The sequence below is a fragment of the Neltuma alba genome, unplaced genomic scaffold (assembly GCF_004799145.2).
Source record: "Neltuma alba isolate B1F8T4 unplaced genomic scaffold, ASM479914v2 tig00010746_pilon, whole genome shotgun sequence".
Taxonomy (NCBI): Eukaryota; Viridiplantae; Streptophyta; class Magnoliopsida; order Fabales; family Fabaceae; genus Neltuma; species Neltuma alba.
In genome coordinates, this window is record NW_021635573.1 from 901,676 (window position 1) to 920,808 (window position 19,133).

Sequence of the window (19,133 nt, forward strand, 5' to 3'; positions counted from 1 at the left end):
TTTAGGAGATGAGGATATATAATAGTTTGAGAAATAAAGATAAATGATTTGGTAAAGTGTAAATTGAATTGAAGAGTCATTAAAATGTTTATGTTGTTGTAAATGACAAGATGGATGTTGGTATTTGACAAGTCACCTATAGGAAATAACAGTTTATAATAGGAAATAACAAGTTGTTGAGTAATTAGGAATGACAAGATGTCTAAGTGAAATTGACAAGTTTATAATAGTGAATAACAAGTTATTAAGTAGTTGGGAATAACAAGATAGCTATGTGGAATTGACGAGTTGATAACAGGAAATGACAAGTTTATAATATGAAATAACAAGTTTGAATAACAAAGCTGAACATAACAATTTGAGAAGTTTATGATTTGAAATAACAACTTCATAATTGTAAATAACAAGTCTATGACTAGAAATAATAATTATGATAAGTAGTTGGGAATAACAAGTTGGGTTTGAGGATTATACAACTTTTGCATAGAAAATAACAAGTTGACGTTAGGAAATAAGAAGTTAGTGCTTATTAAGTAAGAAGGCTTTTGATTGGAAAAAACTAGTATTGACGGAGTTGTTGTTAGTTAATAAGTTGTCATTGTGAAGGATTGTATGTTAAATGTTTTGTAGGAAAAATAAGATGGCATTTGAGGGAGCATCTGGATTGAAACTGGCACACAATGGGTGGTTGCTACTCAAGAGGGAGTTTCTAGCAACATTAGGTGACAATGATATCAAAGGCTAACAAAAAAGAGAAGATGTATCGAATGTATGAAGAGCTTTGCCTTATGAAGAGAGGAAGAGGTACATGGAGGAGGTGAAGAAAACAAGGCCAAAAAAGGTAGAAGATGAGAAGAAAAAGAAATATGTACCGTCATTTTTAACCTGAGTGTTCATGAAGGGTTTTAAAAAATTACTACACTTTGTGAATAATAATGATGACTTAAGGGACAGGGTAGAGAGGATAAGTTTTGAAAGCTTGTTGAAGGTTAGACTGAATAGACTTCCTGTGATCTCATTGTGACTATGCTCAGATCATATGACCCACCAACTCATCAATAAAACTAAGGAAATAGGAGCATAAGGAATACGCCATAGTGGGGAAAAGGTCACAGCTGAGGTTTCAAAGGATGATACAATGTATAAGAACTTGAAGAATGATTATTAGAGTGTCATTTAGCAAAATACTAAAAGACATTATTTTTAAGGAAGAGGATCACATATTTGAGTTTTTGTTTGTCCTGTACACTCTAGGTACTTTTCTATGTCCCTCGTTAGGCTCAAAAGTAACAAGCTGATAAGAGTCAAGCGTTGCATAATGGATAACTTTAGAAAGTATGATTGGGCCACATATTATAGAGGACTTGTGGAAATAGATAGCTGACTATTTCAAACTGTATAGGCAGGCTAATGATGGGCAAGGGAGCAACACTGTGGTGGCTGCATACACTTGCTTCTGGATAATGTTAATGTTGATGATATATGGTATTGCAACTTTTCTGTGTGAGCATTTTAACCTCAACAAATTTGTAGACCGAGACTCAACTAGTGCGGTCCAATACTTGACATATGAGAAGATAAAAGAAATGGTGAGTAAGGAGAGGAAGAATGTTAAAGAAATTTTGTATGTAAAGAAAGGGAATAAAGTTGTGTTTGGCAAAGAAGAGAGGATACGTGTTGACTCTTTGGATCCGATATGTGGTATCTTTAGTAAAGTGATACTCTTACTTGCTAAACTAAACCTGTTATTTGCAATAGTTAAACTATTGTTTGATAAACTTAATTTATTAGATATGATACTTAAGTTGTGATTAGGTAAAGTGAACTTGTCATTTGCTATAATTTAAGTTGTTATTTGATAAACTTGTTATATATGATACTTAAGTTGTGATTGTGTAAAGTAAACTTGTCATTTGCAATTGTTAGGTCATTATGTCATATAGTTATCTTGTTATTTATTTGATAAATGTCATTTTCATACAAGAGCTGAAGCAGTTGCATGCACAACTAATAAAGAGGATTGATGAAAGCTAAAAGAAGCTGATGGATATGATAGACGAGGAGCTACTGAAGGGGCACATTTCAAGAGAGGGAAATTGTAAGTCAAAAGGAAAGACTCTTGTTAAGACAGTTGCATCAACTATCAATGACTCTAAAGATGATGATAAAGAGACGCAAAATGCTAGTGAGACTAGTGAGGAGAAGAATAAGAATAATGGAGAGAGTGATGATGACACTAGTGAGGAAAAGGAGAAGGAGAAGGATGATAGAGGGAGTGATGATGAAGATAGTGAAGAGGGAGATAATAATGACAAGGATGAAGGAGACAGTAGAGATAAGAGTGGTGAGATGAGTAAAAAGAAAGATGATCGATAGAGTAAAGAGAAGGATGAAGGGGACAATATAGGCAGTGGTAATGGGGATATTGATCAAATGGATGAAGGAAAGAGTAAAGATAAGGACAATGATGAAATGAAGAATGACATACCCACACCTAATTCTCCCATAAATGTGTCATCCAATGTTGAAGGTGATAATGCGAAGGGTGACATACCATGGCTGTATTCCCATTGGCAATTGTTCAATATGTTGACCCTCTTGAAAATAAAACCCCTATAACAGTGCAATCTGCAACAGCAGCTGAAGCTATGCAGCCATAAGAAGTAAGGAGATCTACGAGGGTTTACTTCAGCAAAATTAGGTGTCCTTGGTTAAAGTTGATGGCATAAATGAGGTTGAATAGGCCTATGGAGGACAAGGATATTTTTTTCACCATTGTCAGCTGAAGTAGTGATAAGGGTAACTAGTATGTATTATCATTCTCAGCTTTTGTGATGTTGTTATGTTAGCACATATCAACATAACCCATATGTTAACTCATTTGAATGATTATCAGTCCTTTGATTAGAATGTTTGATGAAAACATTACCTGACGGTCATTGGGAGGAAATAACAGAGTAAGTAATAGGGTCATGTCATTGGTTTGTAAGGATGTGGTGGGTGAGCAACTAGTAGTAAAAGAACAAGTTAGGAGGTGTATATTTGATTCGGACTTCATGGTGAGGTTTTCTCTTAGGAAATTTATGACAAGCATGGATAGGAAAATGACAAGTGTAGAATATAAAATAACAAGTATGTATAGACAATTTACTATTTTAAAAAACTAATTACGAAATGACAATTTCAATTTGTGCTTTTACTAGGAGTTAATGACAAATAATGTTTGGAGAGATAGATTCTGTGATACAACTCGTTGGGATCCTAACTATCATGCATGACAAATAATGTCACAATATATTAGGTATAACATAGGTGAGTGTGACTTGATAATGGGTCTTGCACTTGTTGGTGAACACTGGTTCTGCTTTACCCTTGAGCCAAAGACTATAAAGTTCAATGTCTTCAATTCTATATGAGTAACTGTTCGGCCTAAGAAGACCACAACTAAGAAGAAGAAGGCTATCACGTATGACCCTCAAGAAATGGTCATCATAGGATGTGTAAGAATGACCTCGATATATTAAATTGCATTATTATTATTTAAAATTATAGTCATGTTGATAAATAGATGATATATGTTTGGAGAGATAGATTCTGCGATATTGTTTGCATAATGAGTTTTTTGCTTAAGCAATTTATGACACGTGTAGTATATATAATAATAAGCCTATATAGGCAATTTATTGTTTTAAAAAATTAATTACAAAATGACAATTTTAATTTGTGCTTTTATGATCTGCTTAAAAAAATTTGTGCTTTTATTAGGAGTTAATGATCCGTGACCCAACTCGTTGGGACCCTAACTATCATGCACAAATAATTCCACAATATGTCAGGTACAACATAGGTGAGTGCGACTTGATAATAGGTCCTGCACCTATTGGTTAACATTGGTTTTGCTTTGCCCTTGACCTAAAGACCATAAGGTTTAATGTCTTCGATTCTATGCAAGCAATTGTTTAGCCTAAAAAGACCACAACTAAGAAGAAGAAGGCTGCCATGTATAACCCTCAAGAAATGGTTATCATAGGATGCGTAAGAATGACCTTAATATATTAGATTGCATTATTACTATTTTAAAATTATAGTCATATTGATGAATATATGATATATATGTGGAGAGATAGGTTTTGTGACATTATCCACATGGTTAAACTAGACTTGATTAAGAAAATGCCAAACTTAAATTATAAGGCCTGATGTACATCAGCAGAGTAATTTGTGCGTATAGACATCTCTCTCATGTTATATGTTGTTTTGCTATGTTGATTTAAGGAACTTAAATTGTAATCATAGTGGTATGGTCAGGAGGAATTGTGGTGTGCATGTCCTAATATGGCTTAGCAAATGAGAACCTAATGTGTTCTACTTAAATACAATTAGGTGATGTGGTTTGTTATTTATTGTAACTGGTAAAGTGCCTCAGATTAATTGAATATCGAATTTGTTGTGTAGGATGAAGTTGCCACTTTTCGGAATGATCTGATATGGTGGTTGGTCAATCATGATAATAGTGAATGGCATCAGGATGTGTTGAATCTTATTCCACATCCAGAAAAGAGACAAATGACAAAAAAAAAAGGAGAAAGTCTTTATAGAGAACAAAATAGAAAAATGGGGATACATTGTACATAATGTTACTGACTGGGCTCAATTATTATTTATTGATGACAATTATATGTTGGTTAAATGACATTTGTATTCACATTATGAAAAGTTTACATTTCAATAGAGACTATTTCCAGATTTCTTTGGCGAATGACAAATTCAGTAAGTCAAATGACAAGTCATGAAAAGCAATTTATATGAAGTATATTTTATGTTCAAATAACATTATTTTCATATTTCTTTGGCGAATGACAAGTTTAGTAAGCTAAATAACAAGTTATGAAAAGCAATTGACAAGAGTAGAAAGATAAATAACAACTATGGTAAGTAAAAATTACAACTATGTTAGTTTATCATCAACTTCAGAATATTAAATGAATTTACACGATACTATTTACAATTGTTAAATACTAAATATCAATATTGTTCTACCCACAAAAAAAAAAACCAACATTTGTAAATTGTCATGTCATGTTGCTATTATTAAACTACTCAATCTGTAGTTACAACACTACCATGAGAACAACAACACTAAGTCAAATAATAAAAAACCAAAGGTGCTTTGACAGCAACTAGATTTTTTAATATTCAATGACAAGTGCACATCAACAAGATCTGTCCACTTAATGTTCTCTTATCACCACACATATTACTCTATCAACACCCTTCTTTCAAAAAAAATTAAGAAGGGTAGAGCCTATATAGATGTTCAAATTAGTTGTCCCATAGGCCTCCTTGTGTATCCAAAATGGTGGCATCTAGTGCAATGGTAGACTTTTTTGTTTTGGAGTTGTGATTCCCGCCATTTAGTTCTTGGTCTTTTAGGAGGATTAATTGTGTTTGGTGATAAAAGCATTTATTGAGCAACATTCTAAAACTTATAATTATTTGGCTTAGGCATATCAATTGTCATCATTAGAACCATGCTCTTGGTATAAATTTTCTCCTATGCTAAAATTTTATAACACTCTTCAACATATTCATATACATTTTCCCATATAGTCTTAATAGCGGCACATGCATGGTAGCACGAAATTCATGACATTTGCCAACCAAAACAACTATATTGGTGTAGACCAAGATCTATTCTTTGGTCTCCATGAGATATATGTACACACAGTCTTCCGCCTCCATAATTGTCACAAGCCATATACTTACTGAAATACACATTCTCCAGAACCTTTGTCTTAATTTTTGGCCTAACACAATTTCTTCACTTAATCATTACCACATATGATACATGTATCTTTCTTGCTACTTTCTCTTGGTGCTTATAGATCATTTGAGCTACATTATATTTTCTCTCCTTCACCATCAAAGTATTGAAAGATTCAACTAAATTGGTTGTTACATTATCCCATCTTTTATATAAGAACTTGCTTATTTCCTACGTATTCACATCACATTCATTGATAACCCAATCATGTAACTCAGAAGACAAAGTTCTCAACTCTACTATTGCATGATCAAATTCACTGTCAACCTTTACATAAGCTACTTTTTAAAGTAGCTTTAAGGCATCTTTTTTTAAACATTGACTTGTCCTCCTCTTACCTCTATTTACTTTTACTTGTTCAACACTACAGTTTTTCTTTATATGCCTATAACAATATGCATGTTTTTTACCTTTAAGTATTGCTTGCACAGCTCCTGTTATGGAATTGTGTTGGTATGAACAATCATCAATTACATCGAAGTAATAAATTCTTTAATTTGTACAAAAACCAAATATAGTCATTAAGATTCTTTGATTTTACCATTGCTAATGCAAAAGGCAATAAGTCATTATCTGCACCATATCTTGAAATTGAGAAAAGTATCCCCTTATATAAACCACTTAAATGATTATATTAATATATAATATAGCCTTTGTACCACCAAAAAAACCCTCAATACATGCATCGTACACAATTAAAATATGCTCAAATGTATTACCAACAGCTGCACATTTAGCAACTGTTTTATCATCGATTTCCTTTAATTTTTAGCATATCCATGGTATGAACTTATAAGATTGTTCTAATTTCCTATATATGTCTTTCATTGCCTTTTTCTTTACTTTATAAGTTTGATAATATGTTAACCTCATACCATACTCCCTTTCCAGTATCTTCCTTATTTCATTGGGATACTTTTTTGTATGGTTCATTATCTTCTCAAGTATTAGTGATGATGTCAAAATAATACTCCCACCACAAGTCACATTCAGATTGTCTTGCACTGAATGAATGTGTTCATTATAGAATATAGTGACGCGTAATAAAGGAATATCCCTTCTAACAGTATTTGCACATATCTCCTAAAGACACCCTTCCACTTTACACCTGACATTCATCTTCTCTTTACTGTTCTATACATATTTTGCTTCAAACTTCTATGCAATACTAAACCTGTACATAGCCTATCTAAAAGCTTTAGTATGTGGAATATATTACTCCACTCTTAGAAAAACTCTAACCCATTTTATGTAATTTAAATTACCCATCAATGTCCTTTCACTCTCTGAACTGCCACACAAGCTTCTCTGACTTAAACCCCCTCCTTCATACGTTAGGCATTTACCACCATTGTTAACATTGACTGGCTCCTAGTCATTATCAAAGTTCACCACATCTTTATTTATTTCTTCTTATAGTCTAAATAAATTCTCAACCCTACAAGCATAATAGAAACATTTCAATGGAAATTAGCAAAAAGTCATTACAAAAAAACAACTTTCTACTATAACAGACCAAGCATAATAATAAGATTTGTATGGGAAATAGCAACAACTTGTTATCAAATTACAACTTTCAATTGCAACTTCATAATCTTAATAACAAGATTTGTATCCCAATTAACAACAATTCATTAGTAAATAACAACTTTCAATTGCTACACGATACACATGATAATAAGATTTCTTTGGGTATTAACAACAATCCATTAGCAAATAACAACAATCAATTGTAAAAATATAACTACTCTCATTTCTCCATCATTTATTGTTTCACCTTCCCTGTCATTCCCTTTCGCTGCTACATACAAATGAGTACTGCTATTATTATATCTAAACATATTGGAAATATCACCTTTATCATAAAGATCAATCAATGTCCTTTTACCAAATTTAATCGTGTACTTAGTCTCACATCTTTTACCATCATTGCCTATCAACTGTGATATTGTCTCCCTTAGTTCCTCAAGTATTATCTATTCTTTTATGCTATTCATTCTCACACTCCCTCCAATGTATTTAACTTCACCTTCACTGTTTCTTTCAAAATCTCTACCAACATGAAAAAAACAAAACAAAACAAAACAATCCTTCCTAGTGCCTGGCTATTGTTACAATTCATTTTTCATACTAACATGCAACAAGAATTTAGATAATAAGATTTCTTTGGGTATTAACAACAATCCATTAGCAAATAACAACAATCAATTGTAAAAATATAACTACTCTCATTTCTCCATCATTTATTGTTTCACCTTCCCTGTCATTCCCTTTCGCTGCTACATACAAATGAGTACTGCTATTATTATATCTAAACATATTGGAAATATCACCTTTATCATAAAGATCAATCAATGTCCTTTTACCAAATTTAATCGTGTACTTAGTCTCACATCTTTTACCATCATTGCCTATCAACTGTGATATTGTCTCCCTTAGTTCCTCAAGTATTATCTATTCTTTTATGCTATTCATTCTCACACTCCCTCCAATGTATTTAACTTCACCTTCACTGTTTCTTTCAAAATCTCTACCAACATGAAAAAAACAAAACAAAACAAAACAAATCCTTCCTAGTGCCTGGGCTATTGTTACAATTCATTTTTCATACTAACATGCAACAAGAATTTACATATAATAAATATATCAGCTTCAATATCATTTTATTCAATCAAATGAATCATTTATGTAAAGAAATGAACACCAATGGCCTCTTCTCTTCCCAACTTGATATTAAGGTCTTACAACTTCAATATTCAAAAATGATAAGATGCTGATTCCCTCTCCCCACTATACCACATGAAACTTCACACTCAACCTAACCACTATTACCTCCTTCCATTTTCCCTCCCACACTCTATCATTCGTGACATTCTTGACCCCTATCCATTGTAACATACCCCATAGAAATCAGAGGTTAACAATCTGAGCATAAAGACAAAAATATCCAACCCTAAACTAACCAAAATCTCATCAAACTACCATCTTCCATCATCAACTTCACTCTCACTCCCTCCATACCTATAACCCATCAACCCATAATGCAACTCACCACATTGAAGAACAAGATCACATTCCTCGGTCTTAGAGGCTAAAGGAGAAAAATAGTTTAGTTAGAAGTGTTACCCACTTGATTCTCAAGCTCGTACACTGCAAACAACATCCAATCTTCCTTCTCCAAAAGCTCTCCTTCCATTAATATGTTGTCTTTGCCTTTATTATTTAATTTGAGAAATTGAGGGCTATTCTAGTCTATTAGGCATGATTTGTCAATTATAATTTAAGACTAGCTCTCCCCATGCAATTTAGCTTATTCAGGTGTGCTTCTAACAATTTTAGTAATTCAGGGGTTTTTTAGTGCCATTTTCCCATTAATTTATTAGGTTAAGGTGTAATTTTAATAATAAAGTTTTATGCCAAGAGCATCTGGCACTATTTAGTTTTGAAGAGTGTAAACTTTAACAAATGGGGCAATTTTACCATTTTCGTTGATGAGCCCAAACGTCTACCCCTTCTTAAAAATGTTTTTCCCCAAACTCTCTCTCCCCAATCCTCACGTTTATTTGTCTTCTTCCTTTTCATCTTTTCTTCATCCCGTCTCTCTCTCAAACTCCCTTCCTCTCTATTTACCAACACAGAACTCACTGCCAATATAGTGAAGGTGAAGAATGGAAAAGGCTGAAGATAATGTGAGTGCTTGGTGGTGATCTGGGTTATTTTGCTCCCTTGTCCGTCTCTCTCTATCTCTCTATCTTTGCTCTTGTAACTGCCCCTTGTTGTTTTGCTTTCCTCTCACTAGTTTTGATCTAGATTATGAGTTAACCTTAGTATTATGATATAATCAAGTGTCTTTTTGCACCTTGCGGGTTTTGATTTGATTTTAGAATGAAATGCCCAGAAAATAGTCAATTTAAGAGTGGGATTAACCATTTAAGAGGTTGGAAATGGTGAGGGGTTGAAACATTGGAGCAAGGAATTGTTTAATTGCAATCTAGGTAAGCATTTCCTAATTTTTTTTAATTTCTTTAAGGAACTCTTCGACGATTGATCTGCTAGTTAGTGCTCGAGCAAATCGGATTTTGATTGGGTAACAAAATGAGTATTATCAACATTCTAACCAGAGTTGATTCAATCTGCAAGAAGTACGATAAATATGATGTCAACAAATACAAGGATTCTCTACTCTAAGCTGTAGTTGAAGTCTTTATACCATTTGTTTTGAGTTAATAGTGAGTTTCTAGTGAAAATATGGGAGAGAGAAAGATAGGAGGCAAGGAAGATGCTTTGGTCAAAGAGAGAAATGAGGTCAAAATTTGTAGAACCGAAGCCAAGTGGAGCATTTTCATTAGAGCATATAAATGATGCGGCTGTGAAGTGGGATCCACCAAATTATAAATAATAGACGTTTGGGCTCATTGACAAAAATAGTAAAATTGCTCCATTTTTAAAAGTTTATGTCGAATTTTGTGTCTTTCAAAACCAAATGGTTCCAAATGCTTTAGGCATAAAATTTTATTGTTAAAATTGTGTTTTAACCCTAATTTGTTTGTACGTTTATGGGTGCTTTTGCACCTCTAAAAAGCCTATGGTGTTTGGCATTTTAATTAAAAATTTATGAGTATTTTTACACATTGACCCCTTTTTTTTGCTATTTAAGCTGAGGTATTTTGAATTTTGATACGTTCATAATATTACCATAAGCCCTACTACAAACGTAACTGCTAATAGGTAAATTTAACAATTGTATTATTTTTGCTATAGTTTTGTAAGTTTATGGGTATTTTTGTACTTTTAAAAAGCATATAGTGCTAGGCACAATTTATGTAACATATTTTATTTTTTTAAAATTATAATAAAAAATATATATAAATAAATTAATTAATATTTTATTAATACTTATATATTTTTTAAAAAAAAAGCCAATTTGATGGAAAAGATGGGGGAGGGGAGTGGTTGTATTAAATGAGAGGGAAAAATGGAGAAAGGGTTAATAAATAAAAAGGAAAATTGGGGGAAGGGATGGTTGAAGTTGGAAGAAGAAAAAGAGCATAATAGTAGTAGAGAAGTAGAGAAGAAGAGGTAGAAAGGAAAAGAGAGAGAGCAAGTAAGAAGTTTTGCAGACTACGTGCTGTCTGTAGGATAAGATAACACTTGGGGATCATTTAGGTACACAAAAATATTTTTTTATCATATTTTCTTAATAAATATTTTTCATATATTTATAGCTTTATATTATTAGTATCATTATAATATTTAGAGAAAATTTTACGGTTTGAGTATGGAGTAAATGTGGAGTTTTGACAATATATGGTTGTAGAAATTTAAAGATATATTATTAAAAAATTTTAATCAGTTTATATTTGTTTATTGATTGTTTTGAGAACTTTAAATTAAGATCTTAGTTGAAAATTTGTTATTCAAGACATATAGAATGTTTTTACCTATTAAATTTAAGTTAAATAACTTATTTGGGTTATTTAATAAATTATTGAGGTTCTAATAAGTTTGAATATTGAATAGGTTAAAAATATATAGTTCAAAAAAATTTTGAAGGCTTGAAAAATTATAAATTGAAAATTTCATAAAAATTAAAGTTTATTTATAATTCAAAAGAACTGTTTTGGTTAAAAAGAAAAATTTAATAAGATTATAATAAATTGAGATTTTAATGTGACATATTTTGATTTTGGGTAATAAAAATATTAGGGCTGGTAAAACAGGCCAACCCACGGGTTGCGGATTATATGGGTCTGGCTCAAAAGGCCCATTTTCTAGCGGGCTGGTATTCTGCCAACCCTAACCCACCAAGATGGTTTGGCGGGCCAACCCACCAACCGGCCAGAATTTTTTTAATAATTTTTTCTTATAAATAATCAAAATTAAAAAATCATAAATGATTTAAAGTATTCTAAGCATTCAAATAAAATTACAACACATTAAAACACAAAATATACGATTGTTCAAAGTCCAAATTCCAAACATGATGAAAACACAAGTTCAAACATAAATTTTTCCAATAAAATCAACATGCAACAATGAATAACCATCTTGATCTAATTATTTCTAATGGTGATGACATTTGAAGCTAGCTCAATATTGATTTTGACAATAGTAGTTAGTAGGACTTTAGCTTTCTTGCCTTTTCAGAATTCCAATCCACCTCCTCTCGATATTTTAATATATAAAAAAAAAATAGGCGGGTTCAACCCGCGAGCCAATCTGTGGCGGGCTCGAGCTGTGGCGATTCGGGCTCATATTTTTTAGGTGAAGGAGGGTTGGCCTAACCCGCCATTTTTGGCAGGTTGGCGGGTTCGACCCGCGGGTCCAACCCATATTCTTGGCTCTAAAAAATATATATATTTAAGTTATTAAATTTAAATCTTGTCGTATGAAAATTTGTATTTGTCGAATAATATTGTATCTATTACAAATAGTTAGATCTGTAAGAGTTAATATGTTTATATAATTTTGGTTTAAAGGGTAGTATTAGAATTTTAGAATAGTTTTATAATAGTTTTGAGATATATATCAATAAATATTTATGTGTAATTTTGTAAACTTTTGAGAATTTTGGAATAATTATTGTGTCATTATTTATAAGCTAAAAAGTAGCAAGTAACTCTAAAAATTCTTTCATGTACATGTAAATTGTGTATGATTATATCTTGGATTTATTAGTTTTTATATCATAGTGAAATATATGTATATATTATGATTATTCAAATAAATGTTTTAATATGTTACTTTATTTTGTTAAGATTTATTGCTATTAGTTATGATCAATATTTAAATATATTGATAGTTATTGAATTATAATGAGTTGCAGTTACATGGTACATGTATTTTATTGCTCTCTTATTTTAATAATATATTTGAGGACATACTTCTGATGTAACACTATTTGCATATGACATATGTATTGTTGAGCTAAAGATAGAAGGAGATATGCATGGATATAAAATTACCACGTGGTATGCTATCACTCGGTGCATAGTGGATGGCACTTATCAGGTTCTCGTCTTTCATATTTTTCTTTGGCTAGAAATTTATTGGTGTTGTGGGACATATGGCACCTCTTTATTTTTGTTTGCAAAGGATAAGATTCATAGTCCGAACTTGAGCTCTATATCTTTGGCTAGATATATCTCCATTTTTGGTGAGCTTGAAATAATCCAGTAAAATGGATTAGTTTTTATTGGATTATGCTTTAGCCTATGGTTCTAATCAGTGGTATAAAGATGGACGATGATATAAGGGAAGTTGCATGTTGTATTATTTTTTTGATATATTGGAAAATGATATTGATATATTGTTGAAGTAGATGTGAATTTAAGTTGAATGTAAAAATCCGTGATTTCCATATTCAAATATATATACGTACAAACAGATTTTTGTTTGTCATATATAGTTTTCTTGTATAAGTTAGAATTTTAGTAGTTACTGAGACGTTAGCTCTCATCCTTTATATTAATATTTTCAAGTGAAGGATTTAGTAAGAATTAAGGGAAGGCACTAATAGACTGAGCCGTGAAGGTTTTTGTGCTCTTTGAACACTTGCTATGTTATATTTTTATTTGCCATGACTATAAGACTTTAATTGTTTATTTTGTTAAGTTAGAAAAATATTTTGAAATTATGAGCTGTTTTGAATACTAGGAAGACGTGTTAGCTTTTAAGTGAAGTATTTTATCATGTATATAGATATATTTATGTGAGATGTTACACTTTATATCAAAGATCGGAGGTAATATTTTTTAGGGAAAATTTTGATTAAGGACCACAGATGGGAATTAATTTCAAAGAGCCCCCAAAAAAATCTAAAATTTCAGTTCAGGATTCTGAAATTTCACTAAAGGACCCAAAGGGCAAACTGAAATTAATTTCTCAACCCAATTTACTCAAATGCCCCACGAAATTGTTGCCCTAAATTTGGAAATGAGATGGCTGAAAAATATGAAAACACGATCCCACTTTTCCCTCTCTCATTTTAGTCACATTCCCTCTTCCCTTGGCACAGTTGTGTTGTGTCTCTGAAAACTATCAAAGATATTCAACCACCGAAAGAGATGTGGGCATCGCCGTGGCCGTGGTTCCAGTGTAGCCATTACCGTGGATAAAGGAGGAAACTTGGAAGGCTAGCTCCTTGGTGCATGACAGTCGGTAGAATAATAGGAAGAAGAAGGAGAAGCAGAAATCAATTGGAAGGCGATCGAGATAGCACGAATGAAAAGTAGAAGAGACATCAGGCAAATAGCAAAGTGAAGTTCGGTGAAGGTAAGACTCCTCATGTATCTGAATGCAATTTTTGTGTGATTGGGTTCATTAGGCGAATGAAGTTCTATTTGTGCTACCGAATCATCCATTTATTTGTCTGTAGATTGAGAAAAAAACGCTGATTGTGTGGGTCTATTATTGTGGTGGGTGCTCTGTTTTTTGCTTTTGATAAAAATGGGTACTGCATTTGTATGCATTTGAAATTTTTTGATGAGAGGTGGGTGAACGAAATTGTGAGGGGGAACGTTATGTTTGGGACAAGGTTTAGGCTTGAGAGAAGAACTTATTGTCTGTGATTGTTTGTTGTTAGTGAGATAAAAGTTGAAGTTAGGCAATTTGCCAGAAAAAGCAGTGCATTTACAAGTTAAAAGTGGTTAATTGATATTCAGTGGTTTAACAACTGCATTTAGGGAATTTGCCAGAAGTAGTGCATTAATAAGTTCATTGTGGCAACTTCATCTTGAGTGTACTGACAATCAATTCTAGGCAATTTACATGACGAATAAATGCATTTGCAACCTAACTAGAACAATGCCATGTGTCATCCTGTAACAAGTGAAGTAAAGAAATTTTCAATAATAGTTAGTGTATTTACAAGTGTGGAGGTTATTGAACAAATGGAGCCGCATGTAATCGATGTTGATGAACTGTGCACCATACTTATTAATGAAACAATAATTATTGCGTGTAGGGCCAAAAAAGATGAGTAAGAAGGATCCAGAAGTTGCAGGGTGAAGGTTTTAAGATTGAATTTTGGAGGAAGAATAAAGAGGACATACAAGGGATGAAAGTTGTGTCAGATACAGCATCGAAAGTTTGGAAGAATATGACTAATGTTGAGAAGGAGCCGTATAGAATAAAGGAGGAAGAGGCATGAGAAGGAAAGAAGAAGAAATACATGAGACCATTTTCAACCCGGTGCTCCCCATCTAAATTCAAGGAAGTTGCTGAATTTGTTAAGGGGAAAACAAATTTAAAGAACAGGGTACAACATTTAGGGTTTAGGAAGCTGTTAAATATGATCCTGAACAAGATTCTAAGAGAATTATGTGTGGAGGTGATGTGTGCATATGATCCCCCATCAAAACAACTGCCCATAAAGGGGAAGACATTAATGATAACACCAAAAGATGTGAAAGTGCTAATGGGGTTACAGGATTAAGGTGTAAGAGTGAAGTTATATGGCTTCAAAGATGAAGTGAAGGAGCTGAAAAGGAAATATACCCCATTAACATATGCTGAAGTTCAGGAAAAGCTACTGAGTGAAGAAGATGATGTTATGTTTAAGTTCAATTTTGTTCCCTTTACACTAGGAACTTTTCTTTATCCCACCGGGAGTGCAAGTGTCAGTGAGAAAGTGTTGAAAGTAATAGCCTGCACAGAGAATAAATAGGCAGAATTTGATTGGGCAACATTTGTGCTTGATGAACTTAATGATGAAATACAACGGTACAACATGGGCAACAAAGAAGGGAAAGCTGAAGGCTCAAAAGTCATTGGAGGCTACATGTATTTGTTACTAGTACTTGTCTACATAATTAAATGGAAGATCTTACTAGTTAGGCTGTTCCCGTATTGCCTTCTCTGATTAATAACTTGTGTTTTTCTTGTTCAACTTTACTTCTTGCAAAATCACCTAGGCAATGAAGTTTTGGGATGAGAACGCTATGAAGGAGAGAATTAAAGTAGAAAAGGGAAGTAAATGTGGCCTTTTGCACAGCCACAGTACTGCAGAAGTCAAGTCAGCAACACAGTCGAGGAGACAAGTTTCAAAGACCTAGTAAGTAGTACTAAGAAATTAGTTTGATTCGTTAACAGTGAATGTAAGTTTGTTGATAAATTTTTAAATATGCAGGACATTCAGGAATTTTGGCTAAAATTCAACAACAAAATTAAATAGTGAGATGGAAAAGCTTAAAAGTTTTGTTTTGGAAGAACTGATGCAGTTACAAAGCAAAAGGCCTGCTAGTGGGGGAGATGAAGGAATGCATGCTGTAGAGGTAGGAGAAGATTAAAAAGAAGATAAAGAAAAAGAAGAAGGAGAAGATGAAGAAAGAATAGATGCACCCTCGAAGAAAAAGATGGGAGAAGATGTTATAGAGGTAGGACAAGATGAGAATGAAAATGAAGGAAAAGAATAAGAAAAAGAAGATGGAGATAAAGAAAAAGGTAAGAAACATATAAAGCTGAACATGAGGAAAAAATTGGGCAAAAAGATGAGGAGGAAGAAAAAGAAAAAGAAGAGGAGGAGGATAAAGAAAAAAGGAAACAATAAGATGATGATGAAGAAAAGGATGAAGAAAATCAGTTAGAAGAAGATGAAGATGAAAATGAAGGAAAAGAGAAAGATGGTAAACCTAAAAAAGAAAAAGAAGTTGATGAAGGGGAGAGAAAACAAAAAGCAGTGCAACTACCAATAAGGAAGTCAAAAAGACATCATAAACCGACTGTAAAGACACCATACAAAGCGACGTACGTGAGAAAGGTCAAAGTCAGTGAGAAGAAAACATTTTATAAACTTTGTTGTGATTCGTGTCCACAAGAAGAGGCTGGACAGTAAGTAGAAGGAGTGGTTGAAGTTCTTTCTGTGATAGGAATAATAGCACTGTACTCATTTCGCTTCCATGTCTATTGTGCAGGGTTTTGTTGGATATGTTTAGCCATTATGCAATACGACAAGACCTGCAGGTCTTTGGTCCAAGGCAGTAGATAAGCAATTAGGTATGTGAGATGCTGAAATGATTTTGTACAGGCATATATTGTGAATCAATCTTAATTTTCATGTTGCATAAATGTGCAGATAATGTCATTGATTGCTCATGTAGTGAATGGTGAACATAAGGAACAAGCTTATGTGGTAAAGAGGCATATATTTGATGCTAATTTCATGGTTAGTGCTGACTAGTTTATCTTTGACAATGCATTCAATAAGGTTGTCCTGTGACAACAACAATTCAGAAATTTGCAACTGGATTTAGGATATATACACTCAATTTCAGATATTAACAACTTCATGGTGTGTATATGTCTAACAATGCATAGAGTTGCATTGTCTTGTGAAAAAAAATTCAAAAATTTGCACAGAGAGCAACAATGTTCACACTTGAAATTTTTGCACACAATAAGAATTAGGGTAATTTCCATAGAAGTTCGGATTTTAACAACATCATGGTGTCCAATGTTTTCTATCATAGATAAGAATGGTGCAGCAACAGAGATCGTGGGAGGTGGAGAAACACCTGAAAGAACTATTACCAGAACACCTAGGCTATAATTTTGGAGATTGCGACTATCTGTTTGGACCTTTCATATTTGCTATGCACTGGTTCTGCTTTGTGTTTCAACCAAGCACACTGAGGTTTTATATGTTGGACTCCCTTCATGGTGACAATGAGGATACAGACACACAAAAAAAGCAGAAGAAGAGAAAAGCTGATCCTAAAGACAAAGGCTAGCACATAATGACTCAAATTTGTGTTAGTTTAATAATTATCAATGCATTAATTATGTCACTGTTGAGTGAAATTTGCATTTGATAGTTGTATTTTTGTTGTCTAGCGAGCAAACTTCATTGACATACTACAGAGAGTTAAGCCTGATCTGGAGTCACTGACTAACCCAGATAAGAACAATGAGATCTTCTACCCCGTTGTTCATCTCTAATAGAACACGTGAGTTTTGAATAACGTTTATGTGATGCGTTTCCCTTTTTTAATACAACCTAATTGTGTGGATTTGTCAATTCTCCATCGATGATTGTGGGATCTATGTCATCATATATCTCAGAGAGTGGCCCTACGCATAAGATAAAGATGGGATTGAATATACAATTTCTTATTATACAGAAGTATGAGTTCATTTAGTGTTTGTGTATGAATGTATTATTTTTATATCTCAATCCTGGATTCCACTGTGTCCCCTTGTTCGATGCTTGTTTATGTTGTGCAAGGAAGAACTCAATTCTGTGAGGGCAGAGTTGCTGTGGTGGCTTGTTATCCAAGAAATACATGGTTAGTAGATGTTGTAGAACTACTTTCACAGATACAAACACAACTAAGAGGAAATTAAAGACGGAGTTGTCTACTCAATATATGTTTTGGACAACCATAGGATGTGTCAAAATTCGTCATATGAGGATTATCAACACTTTCATTTTATGTCATCAGATTGCACATATATATATTATGTATTTATTACATGTCCAGTAATGCCATGCTATTTCCCCCCCCAGAAATATCACACTTTGATTGACGATCTTCACTACTAGAATTAGGGAATTTGCATCAATGATAGTTCAGTTTACAACAGGGACTCATGTTTTCGCAAGTGGTTTTTACCTCACATAACTCTCAACCTACGGACTGTCATGTACGTGAACACCTGGGTTTACACAATTTGCAAGTAGAATTATAAATATGCACAATAGGGACTCATTTATTCGCAACCCCAACTCTGTCCTCATATATCCATTTTCTATCTACTCTTGCCCCAAGATTTACAACCCGGGTTAACAAATTTGCAACTGGATTTACATTATTAACAACTCAGACTCGTGTATTTGTAACTCTCCATTTTTCACAAATGCCCTAATTTTCTATAAGCCTAACCCCACGGTTCACAACACCAATTAACAAATTTGCAACTAGATTTAGATTATTAATAACTGGAACTCATGTATTCGCAACTCCCCATTTTTCACAAATGCCTTAATTTTCTATAAGCCTAACCCTACAGTTGACAGCACCAATTAATAAATTTGCAACTGGATTTAGATTATTAACAACTCAGATTCGTGTATTCGCAACTCCCCATTTTTCACAAATGTCCTAATTTTCTACAAGCCTAACCCTACAGTTGACAGCACCAATTAACAAATTTACAACTATATTTAGATTATTAACAATTGGAACTCATGTATTCACAACTCCTTATTTTTCACAAATGCTTGAATTTTCTACAAGCTTGACCCCACAGTTGACAGCACCAATTAACAAATTTGCAACTGGATTTAGATTATTAACAACTGGAACTCCTG